The sequence below is a fragment of the Symsagittifera roscoffensis genome, chromosome 6 (assembly GCF_963678635.1).
Source record: "Symsagittifera roscoffensis chromosome 6, txSymRosc1.1, whole genome shotgun sequence".
NCBI lineage: Eukaryota > Metazoa > Xenacoelomorpha > Acoela > Convolutidae > Symsagittifera > Symsagittifera roscoffensis.
The window spans coordinates 52,839,703-52,862,669 of NC_087067.1; the positions used below are offsets into that span (position 1 = coordinate 52,839,703).

Consider the following 22,967-nt stretch of genomic DNA (forward strand, 5'->3'; position numbering starts at 1 on the left):
AAACTATGCTAGCTTTTTGTTTACTAAACGGTTCACTATTATAGATATATCTTTTATCAAGACAACTTAAGCAACGGATTGCTCAAAATATATATGTGCAAATTTAATATGCACATGGATATTAATATAATGGCATTTTTATAGAATTAGCCTTTAAAAAATACTGACTGAAAATATTTAATTTTTTAAGAACCGAAAACTAATTCATACCCGACTCGAGGTTTCTCTGAAAACCTCGCTGCCGTGCGAATGCCACTCTAACTTTGCTTTATTTCAAGCTGTTTTTGAGCAGACACTATCATCAAGAAAATTAAAATTTTGAGGTAAAAAAAAAGTTGGCGATTTGAAGATGCCAAAAAACGTATTTTCTCGAGAGAGCGGATTGTCACAAAAAAAAAATTGTGACTTTTTTAGTTCGGTCAATTTGATTTTACAAAAACTTTTGAAAATTAAAGTTTTCAAAACATGATCTTGCGGGGCATATTTTGATTGGTTTTGACCAAATAGTTAGATTTTTTTTTTGGCAAATGCTTCCCCTGAAAGTGTTTCTCGACGCTAAAAAAGCGTTTTAAAAAACTTGATTGTTCCACCAAAATTGGATGTCGTAAAAAGCAACTATAAGATGATGGCAGTGGCGTGCGCAGAAATTTTTCTAGGCGGGGGGGGGGGGGGGCGGTCTTCTGAAAAATTTGGAAAATTTTGCCGATCTCTTTTATAGATCGACCAATTTGATTTAACGACCTCTACCAAAATAGTATAAGTACCCTATTTTATGAAACATTTTGTCAAAAACAGGCCAAAAACAGCGTGTTTTTTTTGTCAAAAAGTTGGCCAAAAAAGGCGTGTTTAGGCAGTTTTTGGAAAATTTTGACCAAAATTCAAGCTTCCCCATCAAAATTAGTCATATTGGAGCCGAAGGCGCCTTAAGAACATTTTCAGGTTGTTCAGCAAAAAATGGATGTCATAAAGTTATACCAAAGTGGGTAACCTTTGGAAAAATTTGGCAACCGGGGTTGAGGGAAGAGGCGGTCGCGCCGCCCCCCCCCCTCGGCACGCTACTGGATGATAGTGTAAAGTCACGTCTCCTGAAAGAAAAAAAGAAAAAATATATTTATTCAAACAAAGTAATCCCAATTTGAGATTTGAAAATCAAAAATTTATCGGGAAGAAACTAGGAAAGAACAGGCAATAGTATCAACAGAACATCTAAGCCCTTGCCCTTAAATTTTTATAGGTTATTATTATTTGTACCCTGCTATATTTTTATTTATATGTTCTGCTAAACCATCATTTTTGAGTTATGACTTTTGGCCTGTACTCATAGAGTAAATTCAGATAAGGTACACCGTCTGCTCGTCACGCTATCTTTTTTTCGGCCGGATAGATTCGTGCATTTTCTTAGTCTAATACCAATCTTAGTCTTACTGTTATATCTCCTAGTCTCAATAGATCTAGTGTATACTGGTTTCCGCGAGTTAGTTCTTGGAGTTTATACAGAAGGAGAACAACTGTAGTCTCAAATTTATTCAAAGTGTTCTAGTGCTGAAACTACAAGTAGTTTCAGCACTTACAAATAAGTGTCAAAGTTAGCGATGGAATATGATTGATTAGTTAGTAATATTTTAAAGTGCTAGTTTTCTCAAAAATATAATTGGATATAAATACTAGCTTAGAACTGGTTCCACTCATTCGGGGTTAAGAGAGCTTTTAGTTTTTTTTTGCTTATTGTAGTGAAGGACGGGTGATGTAGTTTCCTTTAGAAGTTTTGAGCAGTGACTTCTTGAAGAGGGGAGAGATGTAGTTGTTCGTGTAGATGAAAGAAGATTGTTTTGTTCGTGTTAGTCTTGAACGATTTTGTCAAGATTTCTGATTGATGCAATGATGTATCGTTTTCATTAAATTTAGAGCAAGACTACGCGCAGGGTGAAATTTGACTTTTCCTTGTGAAGTGCCAAGTGACTAGGTATGCGAGATCAACTGGAGATGGCCATTGGTCTGGTTCAATGGGTTTCCTTTGCTGCGATGTTGAGTCCATACTTAAAATCCTTTGAGGTTAGTGACTTCGGCAAGAAACCAAATAGATTTGCCATTCCAGAGTTGGAAGGTAGTCGAGTTGTCATCTTCTTAGCTGCTCTAGAATAGATAAAACCTAGTTTGAAAAGGTAAAAACAAGTTCGAACGTCAGAATGAACAACCTGTTCAATGCAAAGAGTCCAAACATTATTTATTATAAACTTGGCAATGATTGAAAAATTACTTACGAATTAAACAGCAAACATACTTTGCTCTATAAAAAACCGCTTAAAAACAGCCCAGAATCAAGATTTCAAATAAAACTAAAAAATGTATTGAAAACCCTTTTTGTAGTACACAAAACAACTTCACAGCTTCAATGTTTCCGATGTCATCTATCGCCAGTTGGTCAAAAGTATTGCCGGTAAAATCAATTTTGTACTCTTTGAATTGAATAATCAATTAACCAGCCATTGTCAGACAGTGTCGTGCGAAATTCACAAAAGCAACGAAGCCTGCTCATTTGCAGTTCAGTTATTCCCGCTGGCTTCAGTGTCAATTAACTCGTTTTGTTTATCGAATTTTGTTGAGCTCTCAACTTTTGAAGAAATAACGGGGTTTTACATTGAAAAACTTTTTATGAAGGAATCATTTACAAACAAGATATAGGCAATTGGTAATCTCTCAGGCCCTCCAGAGTATTTTTGTCGTCACGGTTTCCATCAGCAGAATCAAAATCACCAGTTTTATTGCATCTCATAGGGTTCCATGTTTCTATTTGACGCATTATTTTTAATTTTTTTTTTGAATTTTTTGGACTGCAAGAAGACAAACTTTGTTATTGTTCTCGATTTATTAGCAGCATTTGATACCATGAATCACACGATTCTAATAGATATACTGGAAAACCTAATGGGTCTAGGAATCAAATACCGGAAATTAATAACTTCCTATCTGAGCAGAAAAAAGCAAAGATTTAAAATAAATGAGTCATTCTCTAAAATTTTGCCTTTGACAACTGGATACGAGCAAATGGCCGCTCTCAGGTTTTCCGAAGAAAATGTGAAATACTACCCTGCAATATTTGACGACTTGACAGCAGTTTAAACAAAAAAAAACCACTGACAGAAACTGATGACTCCACCGTCGAAGCCAAGATGACTGTGTAAAACAATTTGATGATGATGATGATGATGATGATGATGATAACCAATCCACTGCGTGGGCAGAATTCGTTTGAGCTTCGCTAAAAATTCTATTTCGTCAAGGCATCTGCTATGCTTTGTTGTATTTTTGTCTTTGGGACGGTAGAAAAACACAGCTGGTGCATACATTGACATTCATGTAACCTGAAACTCGCTATACAATCAAAGTTTGAGGCCCAGATCCTCATTCTTTCGAGATACAGGTGACTAGTACGTTTGGTAGTTCTCAAAGCAGAATGAATTGGTCTACATTAAAGAACTGAAGTGGAAAAGCTTACTTGTTTTTGCTTAATTTGGTATAAGCGCTTGGGTGGGTGTTTTTGCTCTGCCTATCAAACATATATTCAAAAAAAATCTAGGCAAAACAAAAAAGTCTTAACTGTTTTATTACATTTGGATTTTATGGGTTTTGAGCCAAAGTTTGGCGAATATTTTTGAAGGCTTTTGATCGAACCGTTTCGGGCCAATTTTTTTAAAAAATTTTTGAGATTTTTATCCTGCCAAAAGATGCAACCACGCATTCAATTGAGATCTGCCGAAATTTTTTTCTATTAAAATTTTTTTAAATAAGTAGAGGAAATTTATAAGTGGAGTTTTTGTTTTCTTTTGAGATAAAAAAAATGGGATTGATTTTTTTTCGAGTTTTTTGTCTGGTACTAAGTTGGGCTGATATTGAACCCGATCTTATGAAACGATTCATTGTTTTTTTGGCTACCAGATTCAATTTAACTCCTATTTATAACTTTTTCCGCAAATAATCAGTCGATAGTAAATCAGCACGTAGAACAATTTTTTGTCTTCTTCTGGTTTCTCATCGAAAAAAAGATTGGTTCAAGAGCCGACCAATTCAGCTAGAATTAGCTGGAAATTTACTCCCAGAGTGATATAACCATTTCATTCAGTTTTATATTAGAGGCAGGGGAACCGCTTTTGCCTGCTTCACTGTGTATAATACGACACGGAACCTTTAATTTTTTTTGTTTACGAGGAAATTTTTCCAAATGTCAAAATAGACCTCAAATGCTTTAAACTTGTGTCTGCACTACGTATTGTACGCTAAATTACAATTCAGGACCTATAAAACATTACACCCCATCTTTTTCTTGTTGAACAACTTTCACTCTGAGGCAGCGTCTCTTGATCGTCAAAAATTCACTCTTGATTCAATCACTAGCAGGTTTTTTCATTGCTACGTTCTTAATATAGACACAACTGGAGTATGATGATTCTGATGCATCGCAGTAAAAATGAGTCTCAAACCAATCCTCCACAACATGTCTTTGTAGGTCAAATTTCTCCAAAATATGATTTACAGTCCTCCTTCTCAGAAAGATCTCCATCATATAATTGGAGTTTATTGTCCCAAATGATTTTTCGCAATCATGAATTAATGGTTGAATTATGAGTCTTATCGTAAGTGTCGTTTGATTCAACCAGCCAAATGGGTCGAGGATCTTAGAGATGTCTGAGAGTAGAGAGCATTTCGCGAGATTCTCCTTTACTTTGGGGCTACTTAAAAGACAAAGACATTGTTTTTTGGAAGCAAATGGGTTCCTAACGATTTAACAGAATAGTCTTAGAACTCATGTTCATTCTTGAGCAGTTCACTGTGCAAGGGTCCATATGTTCGGTTGACCTGTCTACAGTTTTGCACAGAGAAAATTGTATCGTTGCTATCGTTTCTAGAAGTTAATCACCCTTAATCCGTTTCTTAGTAGAAGGTACCATTCTGCGCCAGCCAATTAATCATCAATAGTTAAGTATCGACTGAGAAATTCTTTGACACAAGAACGCTTTCCTGCTTATATGAGCGTCAATTTTTTTCAGCTTAGGTTGGATCGTCAAAGTTACTCTCAACAAATTTTTCTTCAACTGATTGATAACTTTGAAACTAAAAAGTAAGGCTAGCCCTCAGGTAACCAAAAAAATGCTGCCTTACAAACTGGTTTGCAAGTTTTTATTGACATTCTGCTGGCTGCACTTTGCAGATACCTTCTCGCATCTTTTTACTAGTGGTGAGCTTGTTTGCCCGTTCAAAACTGCACAGACGGTCATTTCTATCTGTTACGATCTATTTGGATCCTCAAGCGCATATTAAGACAATGTGGTGTTCGCCTACAGCCATTTTATCGCCTGGAAGGTCAGATGTGACTTTGGGCATTATGGTGAGTTCTGCTCACATTGTGTCTTCTCTAAGCTAACACAACGTTATCAGCGGAAGAACTCTAGTCTCCAAAAGGGGGTTAATCAAACAGGTTTATTTGTTTAATTGACTCTTTCACGAGGCAACTGATGTAACCTTAAGAAATTTTCTTTCACGAAATTCATCCGCAGTCCATTATCTAAATCCCAAGTACTGTCGTTCTGTCATGTTCCGTGGCACTTAATTCAGTAAATATTTTGCCTATCCTCGTCGGAGAGTTGATTCCAGGTTTCCGTTTGTTTTTGTTCGGTTGATCCCGGCGCTGATTGCTGTACACATCGAGAAGGGAACGTTGCCGTTTCCCTACAGCTTACACTTTTATGCACTTGAACAGTTTGTTACCATGATGGCTTCATAAAGAAGGAACACAATCGCTTAGGTGTTACTTCGTTTTTTTTCCGTTTTATCTGCCTCTAAAACTCGTTACATGAATTGAGTGCAACCAGTCTCAATTGCTCCACAAAAGACACATTACTAGTCTGCAGTCATGGCCCATTAAGATAGTTTTCGATCGATTTTAAATTGGGCATCAATAGGTGAGTTTTTGAAAACCTGATAATGGTTTGCTGACTTCGCTGCTTCTAGAGTGCCTGCTCAATCAGCAATGAAACAGTTCAGTTTGAGCAGTTTTGCGCCTGTGCTACTAGTTTCTGAAGCTGCCCTGGTTTTCTGTTTTCTGGTTTCAGTTTCAGCTCAGTTCTATGAGCGAAATTGGGTCAAAATCTTGGGTGTTGAATTTTTGCGAAAGCGCTCGAGACAGTTTCTCGGGCCGGCTAGAATCTTGGGCCAGCTCCGTAAAACAAGGCTGCACTGAGAAATTTGCGCACGATGATTTTCTTTCTGTCGAACCACTCCATGAGGGTCCTCCTTGCAAGCTAGTATTTTACATCAGTTTTTGACTCATTCAGAAGTGAAGACATTAAGTGGTTCAACTTTTCATCTACCCGTAGATTTGGATTTCTGAACCCTGCAGCATCAAATTGGTCAATGCAGCTCGTCCACTTTGACTACTTTCCACAGAGAGATTAATTTGTTCAGACCTCTAGTTGAAACCTATATTTGAAATATGGTGCTTCTCTGGAACTTCCTCTAAAAGAAACATGTGAATCACCAAAAACTCTTCCATTTGGTGAACGAAATCCTGTAAAACTCTAAACTCGCGAACATATTCAAGTTCCATTTGCAAGCGTTCGTAGGGACAGCACACTCTATCAATCGATCCTTCTCGCTGATTGATCTGAGAGCTTTTTAATGATCGCGAGTGAGTTTTGTCTGCTAGAAAACTAGTCACTGGGTAGCTCGGTCAAATTAAATTGTTCGATCCATATGCTTAAAAAATAGGAAACGCAGTTTTTGAGTAAACTAGCTTCACCTAGGTTCGGATTGACTAATCGGGTCGTCAAAGTTGTTCGCTCAAATTAGCTGATCAATTTTTCTGCATTTTCGCCTTGTGGAACCTGATCTAAACTATATTTTATGATTGGATAAATTAAATGTTTTACCAATGTAAAGTATTTAATATTAACCAATCATGATCCATCTAACTAACAACCCACTTATTTGTAAGTGCTGAAGTTACTTGTAATTTCAGCACCAGAGAGATTTGAATTTAACTTAGAAATTAGTTGGACTCTCCCGAGCACTTCAGCAGCCGCAATAAACCAGTATACCCTAGATCTATTGAGCCTAGCAGAGACTAGTTAAACAACCTGAGACTAGATAGTATAAGAGTAAGATTAGGATCGGTATTAGACTAAGAAGTTGCACGAATCTATCCGGCCGAAAATAAGATAGCGTGACGAGCAGACGGTGTACCCTATCCGAAATTACTCTATGAGTTACACTTCGGTTCTAACTCATCTGGTGCGACCATAAGTCTCGAACAAGACCTTACTAGATTAGAATTAACCAAAAATAGATTAGAAATTAGACAAAAACATTTACAAAATGTTATACGACAATAATTTAATTGAAATGTCTCTCCGACTCAATAGATCAGAGCCAATATTCCGAACCATAATAGAACTACCCGGAATTGGAAGAAGACATCGAACCAAAGACGACATACGACAAAGTAGAAACTTGCCGTATAGTTATATGATAGTTCGGCAAAAGCCAGAACAAACTTTTATATTTCGAATACTACTTGCAATGAATTTAGATTTCCATTTGCAAACATAAAACCTTGAAGTTAATCTTCAAAATCATTTCAGGCGCTAAACAAAATTAATATTATACAATAACGATTGATAAAAAGATCTAAGATCGTTTTCCTAAAACTCTGCAGTATTATACAAAACATGTTTGAAAAATATTTATTGGAAAATAAAAATAAAAATTAGTAGCATGACAATAAATGGTTAGTAATCATAAATCATCTTGTTGTTCCAGCTTCATCATCTAAAACATAACAGCAATGATCAACTCACTAATATCATCAAAACACTAAATCTTTCCTTTACACACATTTAAAATTTTATTAAAACTTAAAGTCACTTAATCTTAAAACCAGATCATCAAGGCTTATCCTTGGATCTTAAATCATTTTCTACTTAATTAAATTTCAAAATTGATCATCAAGGCTTATCCTTGGATCAAACAGAACAACTTTGTTCTCCCCCACCCACTTAATTAGTGTCTAACGACCTCAAACGTCGATTCACTACCCAACCCTTTCTAAAGACCCAAGACTAATAGAAATTTTTAAACAAAACTAATCATTCAAATTAGGATAAACAGTGAAGAACTTCGGTTAATCATCCTTCACTTGACCCCCCCTCTTACCAGACCCAGGATAAATCTTAGACTTAGTAAGTTTAAAATAGTATCTAACGAACTACTCGCGTTCTAATTATACCTGAACCTTGTGGATCGATTTACTATTCTCCAACCCTTGAACACAATCACTACCCCTAAGTAAGATTAAGTAAGTTAACACCTTAGCTTATACTAGTCACGAGAAAGTAAAAATCATTCTTCGGAATCGATATACTTTTCTCTCCAACCCTGAACAAATAGACCCAGGTTAAGCTAACCAAAAAATCGTAAGAACTAACAGTTTAGGAAAATAGAAATCATTTAACAACCTTTTGCATCCGTCATCCTAAACCTTATGTCATTTAAAAACCTAGGAAATAAACAAACAATCATTTTACACAATTGTGAAATAGATAACAAAAAATACGACCTTGTAATCACACCTCATACACAAACAGTTGGATACATTCGAACAAAACGACAAACACTAAAGAGAAAAATAATAACTAAACAAAGACAAATAACACGAAGAAGATTTTCAAAAAATCGAAACGCATTTTCAGAATCAGAAACCAACAGTTTAGACGAACTTTACAAACTAAAAGAATCAATAGATAAAAATTACCCACTTCACGATCAATTATATTTTTCTGACTCAGAAACAACTTCAAATTCATCACAAAGAGGAAAAAGAAGAATAAAAAAACAGTACAAACACAAACCAGTACATTTATACAATTGGAATCAACCAATTCGACACATTAATAATTACATATTAACAGTCATCGAACGAAAAAATGAGTTCAACGCACACCCCAGGTGACGAAACTCCAGATGATGATGAAATCTTTCCTTTTATAGTAGACGCAGATACTGATAGAGGACAACATATATTTTGTCAAAATTTACTCGTAAATTTATTTGAACCCGGAATCAGTCCATGTAAAACAGAGTTCCCCGATGTAAAAATCAAAAGACAAATCATAGATCACTATCTAAAAGATATATGCAACATAACACAGCAGTATGGAATCTACTCTATAGAATTCACTTCCCCAAACCATAATAATAGAACATATACTATTCAAACAGACGATCTTGATTTAGAATTTTCAAAAGTTTTTTCAGAATATATAAAAAGCATCCAATACCATAACTCACAAAGAGCAAACTCCATTTTCACCAATGAAGTTTTCGCAATAATATATAGTTATATTTCGATATTAGAAAATGAACTCCCACTAACAAATGTCTCACCGACAGAAACATCCAAACATTTGAAAGTACGACATGAAATCACACTACTCTCTAGTTATTTAAACATCATTAAAGAAAATTTCACGAAAGACGACGTTTCACAACATACCAAACACGATTTACAAAAAATTTTGGCATGGTTCATAATAGATTATTTCACACACAATATTGATTTAATTGCACAAGCAAGAAAAAATTTTAGACCCCAAAATTCGAACGATGATACCGCTATCACAGAACAATCAGATTATGTTTGGGACCCCGAATGGTCTCATCCCGCATTTATAAGCTTTCCACAATCAATCTCAAGTCAAGCAATAGGTACAATATCTTACATAAGAGATTACGTAAGAGTAATACCATTAACAATCGATGCAACACCATTAAACTATAATACATTTTTACCCGATACACAAAATAATAGTTTAAACTCTACAGTCATACACAACGAAAACCTCAATGGAACTAGGAATCTTACTCAACAAGATATCCAGACACCATCACACTTCATAAATGAAGAAATTGTACACACAACAACTACACAACAAAGTATTTCACCAATACGCCCAAATTTAACAACACCAAGAAATACAAATCCTTCACAAACACAGGTAACCTTACAATCAACCGTTAAATCTTCGGTTGCCCCTAAATATTCACATATGGATTACCAAACATACAGACCCATGACAATACCATCAAAAACACGCAAAACATTCACTAGAAACAACTTTGCAGACCATAATTATAATTATACACATCCATCAAAAACAAATTATCAACCACAAAGGAATTTTAATCAATATACAAAACCTCGAAACTGGGATAACCCAACGGCCCAATATAATTCCAAAAATTTTCAACCAAATCCTCCACAGGATCGCAGTGAAAATTACCCATTTTTTCAACAAAACAAAAATAAAAAACAAACATCTTATCAAATGGATTATTTATCCTCAGATGATGATTTCTTACAACCAGATATATTTGCACAAAATACTCAAGAATATCGTAGACAAGGAATACAGAAAACACGTACAAATCATAGAAATTTTTCTCCACAACCGATAGATGCACAACATCAACAACCAATTCAACAACAAAATCCAATTAATACACAAACTTTTCAACCAATTCAACAACAAAATCCAATGACTGCACACTCGTATCAACCATCACAAATGCAAAATGAAATACCACTCCCATATTATCTTCAACAACATGAAATAACAAGAAACCAACTTTCAAATTTTTCTCAAATGCCAAATGCAGCAGAATCATTACAAATGACAATGAATCCATACCTTATGGGTGGATCATCGATAACATCAAATAAACCTTTAATGGTCTTCACAGGAACAGACCCTGAATACTCTGTAGAAGATTACTTAAATGCAGTAACAGCAAATTTGATTTTAAACATAGGACCTGAACCAATTAACACGCCACTACATCAAAATTGGATACATCGACGCACAGCGTTGATACAAACAACCTTAGATGGCGCAGCCCAAAAATGGTTTTCAGTACTACCTCTAGAAATAAAATCAAACTGGAAAAGATTTACACAAGAATTTTCAAAAATGTTTGACTCCGAAAGAAACAAACAACAACAAAGAGTTTTATGTAATGAAATTCGTAGATTACCAAACGAAACCATCAAGCAAATAGCAGTACGAATCGAAACACTAGTTCGAAAAGCATATTCACTAAATACACATGACTATAAAAACACAAAGATGACAGAAATCTTAATGATGACCTTAACACCACAATTAAGGAAAATAGCAATAAAAAAGAGAGCATCCCATCCTTCTTCAATTCGAGAACCCGATTTAGATTTTCGAAAACTAGTAGACAAATTAGAACAAGCAGAAATCACGATGAAACTAGAAGAAACGGAAAATCTGAAATTACAATACGTTAACAAAATTGAAACGACTTCCACTAATATTAATAATATACAGGAATCAGAAACAGACCTCGTTGAAAAAATCACTGAAATACTCAATATTTACGAAAAGAACCCGAACTTTAAAGGCAAACCATCTTTCAAAAAATGGTGTAATTATTGCCGCCGATACGGACATAGTATTTCCGAATGTAGACAAAAACAGCAAGATAGTCAAAATAAACCTCAAAAATACAAAGAACCAAATAAATCATTCTATCAATACATGAAAAAAGATCAAAATCTACCGAACAAAACAGTTCACAGCAACAACAGTTCAGGAAAACCACTCCCGAACAATACAAATTATACAAGAAATCAATCACCATATAACTCAAGTTATAGAGGAAGATCACCAGAACGAAGAAACACGTATAATCCATCACAAAATCACTACAATAGACCAAATAGTAGAAATAACTACTCCAGATCAAATTCAAATACACAACGATTTGTTTCTAGATCTAATTCCCAATCAAGAAATAACTACTATCCAAACAACCAATCACGAAATTCATCATACAATAGGAATAGAAACTACTCCTATAATAGAAATAGAAGTTATTCAAACAACCGAAACCAGAATTACCCGAATAATCGATCAAGAAATAATTCATATAATAGATCGAACTATAACAGACCAAACAATAATTACCAAAACAGATCGCGAAATAATTCACAAAATCGACACCCAATTTATAATAATCGCTATAGAAATTATTCCCAATCACCACATAGGAATAATAATAACTATAATAATTCTAATAATCGTCACAGAAGCAGTACACCTAAACATCAAAGACAAATCAATCAAGTACAAGCTAACCCAGAAACAACATCAGACCCTCCAGGTATTGATGACACAGTAACTGATACGTTACAACTCAATCAAATAAACTGTACATCATCAGATTCAGAAAGTGATACTGAAAACACTCTTGCTATCAATATGATAAAAGTCGAAAATGACTATGAATCTGTCATATATGAACAACCCTTTCCATCACATATATATGAAAATCAATCAGAATTTCTTCAAAATAATTACACTACACCCATAAATTCCACACCAACGACGCAAGAAACAAATGAGATAAACACTACAAATCAAACCAATAAAAATACCAAAACAAAATGCTTGAATACAAACCACATTTATCAAAATATACAAAAAGAACAACCCAAAGAAAAAATTTGGACAATACCATTTCTCTTAGAAAGCCCAAGAAATAAAGAATTTCAACCACCAGACCTTGAAATAGATTTTTTAATTGATTCAGGAGCAGAATCAAACATAATAAACATTCCCACATGGAATGAAATAAAAACTTTACATCCAAAGCTAACACCTCTTGAAACCTCCAGTAAGCTAGCAACAGCACAAGGATCAACATTGATAAACTACGGAAAAATCCAATTATTTCTCCTCCCTACCAGAACAATGGAGCAAAGTAAAATTCTAAACAAGCCATTTAAACAAATATTCCATATCACTGATATTAAATATAATATCATTGGAATACCATTTATTTCGAAGTATATACCAACAATTAACATACTAAATAGTAAAATATTAATCAAAGATAAATATACAAAAACAAAAGAAACATCCTTAACATTTTTTCAAAGATTAAATAAACAACCACCATTCTTTTCAAAATTTTATCCGATATTTAACCAACAAAGAAAACACCTGAAACCACTATCAGGAAACATCTATAATTTTTCAATCAAACAAGTTCACCAATATGATAAAGAACAAAACAAACAAAAATTTTATATGTCAGATTTTGAATTCAAACCTATTCATAAATTTTTCAAAATCACAATCTCTTCAATAAAATATTTGAAAAATTCGAATTCCGATATCATTTCCTTACATGTCTATAATAATACACCTTACCAAGTAACATTACCTTTAGGACTTTTAGGATATTGTGAAACCAACGCTACAATATCACCAATACACGAAAAAGCCTATCGCGTAAATAATATACTCCAATTACTAGATATTTGCCAATCTACAATTCTTAATGAAGAATTATCTATAAATAATATAATAAGTAACGAAAACAGAAATACGGATTATTTCACAAAAACTCCATATTTCAAACCTACATTCAACATAAGTAACTACACAGCAGACCAACATAAATTTTTAACAATGTTTAATTTCCAACATTCACAAATAACACAAGACGAATTCGAAAAATTAGCCAAACAGCTAATTAAATATTCATCAGTCTATGCAACATCAAAATTCGATGTTGGAAAAATCAGTTCATCACTACATCTCCCATTAAAACCAGACGCAGTTTTCAAAAAACAGAGAGCAAGTAAAGTACAAATTCACTTACATGATAAAGTAAATAGATTACTCGATATTTTAGAACAGTACAATATTATATCACCAGTTAATAAAGAAGAACAACCAAAAGGCAACACATTCATCAACCCCGTTATCATTCTAGCTAAAGGAGAATCATTAAAAATCGTTCTCGACGCTAGATACCTCAATTCACTTATAGATGAATCAAAATGTAATTGGCCCATTGAACCAATACAAGTTATTTTAACAAAAATAAACGGCAAATACTTCACAACCGCCGATATGAATAGTGCATACAATCAAATGCCACTAGATGAACAATCACGACGTTTAACACAATTTGTTATCGGAAACCAACAATATGAATTTAACCGCTTATTCTATGGAATATCCATAGGACCAGCAGCATTTTCAGCTTTTATGAGCAAAATTTTTAGACCACTAATACTCAAGAAAAACGCAATCACCTATCTAGACGATGTTTTTATGCAATCACAAACAAAAGACGAAATGTTCAGTGTTTTAGAAAAATATCACCAAATACTTCAGAACGAAAATCTGAAGGCCGCCCCCGATAAATCACACTTCTTTTTGACAAGAGTTAAATTCTTAGGACATAACATAGAAAGAAAAACAATCACTCCACTGAAATCACGCATTGACGCTATTCAAAAACTTCAACCACCAACAAATAAAAAGAAAATCCAAGAATTCCTTGGAATGTTAAACTTTTTAAGTAAATATGTTTATAAAATGCAATTATATCTACGACCATTTTATAACATCCTTAGACAACAAAATAACTTTGAATGGAATACAGAACATCAAGCACGATTCGAAGAAATAAAGAAACTTTTAACTGAACAAATTTCAAATACAATTCCAGACCCTGATCAACCATTTTATGCAATGTGCGATGCTTCGAACTTTGGCATCGGCGCAGCATTATTACAATCACATAATGGTACAAACAAAATGAACCTTATATCAGCAAACTCCCGATTATTCACTCAAGCAGAGCTACGACTCTCAACCCTAATGAGAGAATGTACAGCCATAATCTATACACTTACAGAATATGAATTTCTGATACTTGGATCAAAACATCCCACAGTTTTATTCACAGACCACAAACCAATCATTTTTCTTTTCACACAAAAATCTAACCCAAACCACCGAGTTTACAGATTTCAATTAATTCTAATGAAGTTTCCAAACTTACATATAGTTTGGACTGCAGGAAAAAACCTTGCATTACCAGACACCTTAAGTCGAAATACACCACCTGAATTACTTACACGAAAAACAACAGTTGAAATACCCAAAAACATAAAATTCTACCTTGCAGAAAACGAAACATCACCTCGATTAGAATGCAAATATGCAGTAAAAACTGATATTGAACAATCACAAATAAATAATTTACAACATTTCCCACTTTATTTAGATTGTCAAAATAATCATTATGAAGTTGATCTACTTGGAACATCAACCTTCAAACCAATCCCATATTCTCAATGGATAAAAAGTAACACCCAACAAAAACGAACAAAACAACACCTACCTAAGAAAGACCATTTTCCACTAATCGAAAAAGAAGATTTAACTGATAAAATAAATTTATCAGGACCACAAACAAATGATTCAAAATACACAATAAATCAAATTTTTGACCTCCATGACCCACTTGATACAATACCCTTATCTAAATTAGAAATCGAAAACATTTTCCTCCCCCCAACAGAAACAATTACAATTTCAACACTGAAACAATATCAAAACCTTGACCCAGTAATTCGACAACTGAAATCATGGCACAAATATAAAACTAAACCTATCAAAGCAGATTCAACCATTCTAGGAAACAAAACACTCCTCCGATACTTTCGCAAATTTAACAACACAACAATTAACGAAAAAACAGACCTTTTAGAGTATAACCTAAATGAATCTACAGTTCCCTGTCTCCCTATAAGTATGATTCTTATAGCTTTTAATATTTCACATACACAAAATATTAAAGGACACTCTGGATCAGAAAAAACATATTCAAATTTTATACAAAATTTTTACTTCCCAAATGCACCAATTTGGATAAAAGTACTATGCAATGATTGTATAGTATGTCAACTAAATAAACCTTACCCAAATCAAAAACAAATAGCACAGAAACAAGATTTTAAAGGACAAAGTTTGTACTTTAATCACCGTATCTCATTTGATACTAAAGGCCCAATTTCACCCTCATCAGAAGGAAACTCCTACATTATGGTAATTGTTGACGCATTTACACATTATGTAGCACTTAACCCAGTACCACATTGTAACGCTTATTACGCTTACACAACACTCTATGAACACTGGATAGCAAAATTCGGACTACCAGAAATTTTAGTTACAGACAACGGTACAGAATTCATAAATAATGAAATAATAACACTATGTCATTTATACAACATTAAACACAAACCACGTACATCTCATGCACCTTGGACAAACGGCTTAGTCGAAGGTATGAACCGTTCACTACAAGAATATCTTAGATGTATCATCAACGGAAATGATACAAAATATACCGAATGGTCAGCAGATGTAAAATTATTTCCCTTAGCATATAATTCACAAATCACGACAACTTTAGGAATGTCACCATACGAAATGGTTTTTAACCAAAAGCCACGCAAACCAATAATGTTTACAGCAAATTCTCATAAAAACGCACAAGGTTATTGTCAACCAACTAAAGACTCAATTTGTTATAACCTACCTTTACATACACACGATGAAGATCATTTTCATCACCCACAAATTCTTAAATTAGCCTCCGGTACACACACCGAATGGATTTTAAATAGAGATAAGAAACACAATGAAATTTACCAAAAAATAACGAAAAAGTTATTACAAAGACAAAACATAAATGAACAAATCAATTCACGTTTTACACCAGCTTCCGATTTAAAAATTGGAACATTTGTTTTAATACCTAATTTTAATACTCAAAAAGGAATTTCTAAAAAATTACAACCCCTTCGAAAAGGACCCTACCAAATAATTGCAAAACCCACTGATGTCACATATAAAATTATCGACTCAAACAAAAAAGAAATCGTTCAACATCGAAACAACCTATTACCTTATTACCCAAAAGAATACGCACTCCGCGAATTAACCCAATTATATTCTTTCACAGGATTAAAAATCATTCAAAATGAACCACATCTGAAAAACACAGAACAAAATGATAACCCCACCGAAAATCAAAACACAAAACCAACCGCAACCAAAATCAATACACAAAACCATAAAGAATATCCAAAACAAAGAAAAAATAGAAAAATGACCGAACAAATAATACCCCAAGAAGAAATAGACAAATCAGAACATAGAAAAACAACAAGACTCCGAAATCAACCACGTAAAAATTACAAAATGTTCATCCCTCAATCTAAAATATTAAAGAAAGTAGAATTTAAAAAGTAATTTTAAGATTTTATACTTCACAATCTTGAAACCTCCGTAACATTTTTCATTTCATTTTTTCAAAATAACATGCTCACAAGTACGCAATAATTCTAGTTCAAAATAGACCAATAGGATTCATCCAATCCGCCACTTTTTCTAACTCAAACTAAGATCAATTAGACGAATAATCTAGAACTCCAGGCACATCTCTAACTATAACTTTACAACCTCCAGGTCAAAAATAAGCAAACCACTCCAACTTGACAACTAAAATAAATATCACCATAATACCGTACCCCTCCCTTATCTAATAACCCAAAGATCAACAATATTTCCCCAACTCAGACCACGAATACCCCCAAAACAAATTTGATAACTTAGCCTAAAGTAACAAAATGAAGATTTTAATTAGCCTAAAGTATAAAAATCTCACCATACCCCGGATCATTTGACAAACAAAAATAAAGAAAAAGACGACCTCCCAGTCACCATGAAAATTGCCCCCAACAATTTTTTACAAAACTCAACCCACTTGTCAAAAAACTAATAAATAATTCGACCACACTAGAAAATCGCCTCAAACAGCAAAAAATATTCGACCAAGAGATCATTTCTTAAATGCTCTTCTCTCAAACAGTTGCTCAAATACTTATAAATTTTAAACATTTTTTTTCAATACTTGAAGCTTTTATAATATTTCTTTTTGATCTACTTGAATCTTTTCTAATAATCTTAATCATTTTTTGTAACATTTTTTTAATTTTCTACACAATACTCGAACTATTCCTCCAACTTTCCAAAACCCTTGAATATATCCACAGGTACGATTTTAACAACTTGTCTAAATGATACGAACAATTTTCAGTAGAACTGATATTTTTTTATTGTTTGTAATTTTCATAACATTTCTATCATCCCTCATTTTGACAATATGTAAATGTATAAAGAAAGCAATCATCACATTTGCCCTAGCAACAATTTTTTTAATTATTTTTTTGGAAGAATATTATAATAAACATAAACCTTCCCACTAAAGTAACAATTCAAAAATCCATCAAAAATTGCTACCCAACAGTCACAGAATCAGTCTTCACCGACATCATCCCAAGATAACCAAACACCACCTTCAACTACTCAAAATCCTCCAACATCTACACGTATTTCTTTTCAAGACAATCCATACACTTTTGAAGAACGACACGCTCGTTTATCTGAACCACTAGAACCAGTTCAACGACAAGCATCCCTAAGTGAACCAACATATAATCTTTACCCCACACTACCACAAGAACTAAGTAGAATACGAAACCTTAGTCAAAACCAAAACACAACAGAAATAGATAGACAAATTATACATCCTCGACGAAACAGAAATTTTCAAACTCCCCGAGTTCATTTTGATATACCTCAATCCCCATCACAAACCACTCCAGAAAACACCACTGGTATCACACCAGAAACTCCTACACTTTTTTCACAACGAAGCACTTCAAGTCTCCCCTCAGACTACTTAGGTTCAACACCAACATCTGAACAAGCACGAGAAAATCCTTTTAACCCCCCAAACCTAACATCACGACTTCCATATTGGACTACACATTCATTTACACAAGGTGAACCAAATTTAGTCAATGACCCCATAGATATTTCTACGGATACAACAACATCCTCATCACTACCAGAAACATTATCACTACCATCAACACCATCAATAAGCCAATTTTCACCACTACCCTTTAACTTAAATTTTCCAAATAATCTCGACGCCAGATATCGAGAACAATCATCAATAAATATTCCTTTAAGATTAGATTGGAATACATTCACAGCACCTCCACCATTATTTGGACAACATCAAGAAAGTAACCGCCTTCATAACTGGGCACTTAATAGATTACAATATCGCCAAGATATTCACAACGATATCCGTGATCACAATATTCAAATACTCCAACAAAACAATTTACAATTAAAATTTGAAATCACAGTTAAGTTAAATAACATTACCCAACATCCCTACCCATTAAATCCACCTAACATAACAGCTCAATCACTACCACCACCGTTTATAACTACTGAAGTAATATATAAATACGACAGATACACCAAAAACACAATTGGTTACATTACATTTTATAACCCATACTCAGGATTATCATACACATGTATATTCTAAAATTATTAATTTTTCTCCAACTCCTTTTTCTAGTAACCTCAAATCAAAACATAAACCCTTCCCCTCGTACAGGACCACAAGATTTATTAGTAACACATTACGATTGCGAAGAAAATGAACAAAAAACACTACACAAATATGCAATAAATCAAGTATCACAATGTGAAACAGAACCACAAGCTATAGAAACCACAGATATAATAGCAACACTCTATTCAAAAGCCCGAGCAACAACAGTTACAGGTTATAAATTCACAGCAACATTTTCCGAAAAGAAAGTACATTGTTCACAAGTCTCGAACGGAAACAAAAACCGACTTGACCATGAATCATTCTATCAAAGTAATATAGAACGTCTTTTACATCTCAATCCCGACGATTGTAAAAATGAATTACTTAGACTAAACATCACACGAAATAAAAACTCCCAAAGAAAGTTAGTAAATTTTCAAGTTTTTTCAGACTCTGTACATCAATCACAACTTGAAAGACACCAAGGACATATAAAACTAGACGAAAAATACCCGTATAACGGCGCACACGGACGATTAACCTATGACCTACATGATAAACATTGGATACCACACATTGGTATAAATAACCCATCAAACTGCAAAGCAGACACGAAAAATAAAGGATACCAAGAAATAATGTTTTTCGATTGGAAAATACAACTCGAAAAAATACAACTCACACGAGATTTATCTGATAATACAATGATCTATCAAGGAATCCGACTACCTTGAAAAAATGATCAAGGATATTGCGACCCTACAACGAGAACACAAGCAACAATTGTTTGGTTCCCCGAAGATACATGTACAACATTTCAAGTAGCAAAAATACACGCTCGTATGATAAAATTTCACGAAAAATATTTTATACAATCAATTCCATATGAACAAGTCCATCCATCACGCAAACTAAGTTCCGATTTTAAAAACATAGATAATATAGAAAATAAATTGACACGTTTTCAAATATATCAAGAAACAGAACTTGCATGTAAATACAGGAATCCACTTCACAGAACACAATACTCTGAAATATTAGTTGAATACGAAAAAGGATTCGACATGACCACTGGAAAAGTGAAAATCGACCCATATGCCACAGGTCATCCTCTAAACGAAGGAACATCCTATATACCAGTTAATTTTGAAAAAAGCAACGGACAACCTGGTGGACATCTAAAACCTTATGACACCAGAAGCACACGCTTACAAGAACTATCACTAATGAATACTACATATTTCGGTAATATCCACTATGATATTCATTTGGATATGAAACTAGACTATACAATTAGCCGCATTTTTCAAGAAATGTCACTCTCCGAATTAGAAACACTACACCAACTATGCGAATTAGAACGAACACAAATATTACAATCACTTGCACTAGCAGTATTAAAATTACCCTACGCAGGATACTTATTATCTGGAAATAGATCAAATTTTTTAGACTACGAAGGAAACATCTTATGGTTTTATACTTGTACCAAAAAAGTATCACCACTCTACGTTTTTGAAGATAAACGATGTTATAAAAGAATCCCTATCTTTTATAAGAATAAAGTACATTTCGTGGATACACTTTCACGAAGGACCTATTTCTGGGATACCGCAGTCCCATGTGGATCAGAAAATAGCCACAACGTAGTACAACTAAACCCTGATGAAAATAAATATTACCTTCTCACTCCATATCCCACATTAATGCAATCACTCAAAAAATTTTCACCAGAAAGCATTCGCGCTATTGCTCGAAACCCAAATATAGACTTACAATCAATAGGAATATACTCAAAATCAGATATTCAACATCACATTAGAACACAACAATTCCAGGAATTATTAACACAAATGGACACAATACAAAGACAATCAATTGACCAAAACTTACGCAAACTTGCAGAAACCGCAGGTTTTGCCGATATCTACACACAAGACTATAGCGGATATTTTAAAGACATTAAAGATTATATATATCTAAACGGCGAAAAATACCGTCCCCAAGATATATCACCAATTAACATTTTTAGCTTTGTAACACTCAAAAATGAGATCCTCGATTTTCTAGGATGGCCCTACTACATCTTAGAAAAATTGACTATTTTATACGCAATGTTTAACTTTATTGGATTTCTTTTCTCACTCTTAAAAGGAATCTACAATACATGTGCTATACACACACAAGTAAACAGACAAGCAAGCGTAGCACGCATACTCTTTGCAGGATTTTTTGGAATTTTTTCCACATCTATAAACAAAATTCTTTTAGACGCACAAATAAAAGAATATAACACAAAAATAACAACACGACAAAATACATACGACGAAGAACATAACAATGTCGACACACAGCCAACGGCACCACAATTACCACCCCTACCAAATAACCATCCACTATCCCTAGTCCCACGAAATTTTCGAAATTTAGCCATCACGCATAATCCAAATTTTAGACTCACCACATCGCAAAGTCCCGTCCAACATATAATAACACATCCATCACAAGATGATAATACTTATGAACAAATTATTGAACAACCCCATACCACCGCTTTTCAATCTCAAAATAATAATTTTTTTAGCCCACGATGAGCCGCCAACTTGGATCACTCCATCGATCAAATTCCCATCCAACCAACCTTCCTTCTTCAATCCCAATAATACCACTTTTTGCTTTTCCGCCACCCGATTTTCCACCTAGCAATGTAACATCAGGCATGAATTCCGACACTAACTCACAAATTTCAGTTTTATACTCCATTTCACAGCTAAATAATCCGAATATTGAAACCCCCGATGAATTTGCCGACTCAGAACCATCTCCATCAAATAATTTTCATAACCCTTCTCATTTTTCTCAACCTCCTTTTCAACCCATATTGTCAAATAACCCTGACCCAATCACTCCCACACCCTCTTATGCTTCCCAAGTTACCCCAACCTATTCCTCATACCATTCTGACCAATCATCTCCAGACACCCCCCGAATCTCCCCAGAGCTAGACAATTTTATTACCCTTCAACAACAACCCTACCACCTTAACACCCCGACCATAAACCAAATCTCCTCCACTACAAATTCATCCAACCCCCCTACACCCTCTTCAAATTATACTGAATCATTAGCACCATCATCCACATCAACTGAATCCTCACTCAACACTAATAGAGCTTACCGCACTTTTAAAAGAAAGTTCCCCAACCATCCTTTCCCAGCAAAACCAGGAACAGCCCGTGAATACATCAACCACCCCCAACATACTAACACCAAAGAATTTTTAGCTATCACTTTACCCTCATTTCCACAATACACCTTAAACACCCCTCATGACGCTAACGAAACACGCAACTTTGTAGACGAATACGTTTTAATGCCCACTCTCTCTTGGACCTCATACTATCATTTCACTAACCCTCTTTGCTTACCTTTAACCAACACTTCCATCGATACAGACCGAAACAAAGATATGCTATATCGACTAACTACACCACTCACCGCTAGACAGTTTACTTACGTAGGATATAAAAAATCACTAAAAATACACACTGCACCTAGAGCTAATGAATATACACTAGAATACTACGATCACAACATCA

At 34.2% G+C, this 22,967-nt stretch overlaps 1 protein-coding gene across 1 annotated transcript in view; it reads right to left on the bottom strand.

Moving 5' to 3' along the window:
- LOC134848151 (succinate dehydrogenase [ubiquinone] iron-sulfur subunit-like) overlaps window positions 1–22,967 on the bottom strand; it is a 295,415-nt gene that overhangs the window by 141,199 nt on the left and 131,249 nt on the right. The window lies entirely within an intron of this gene.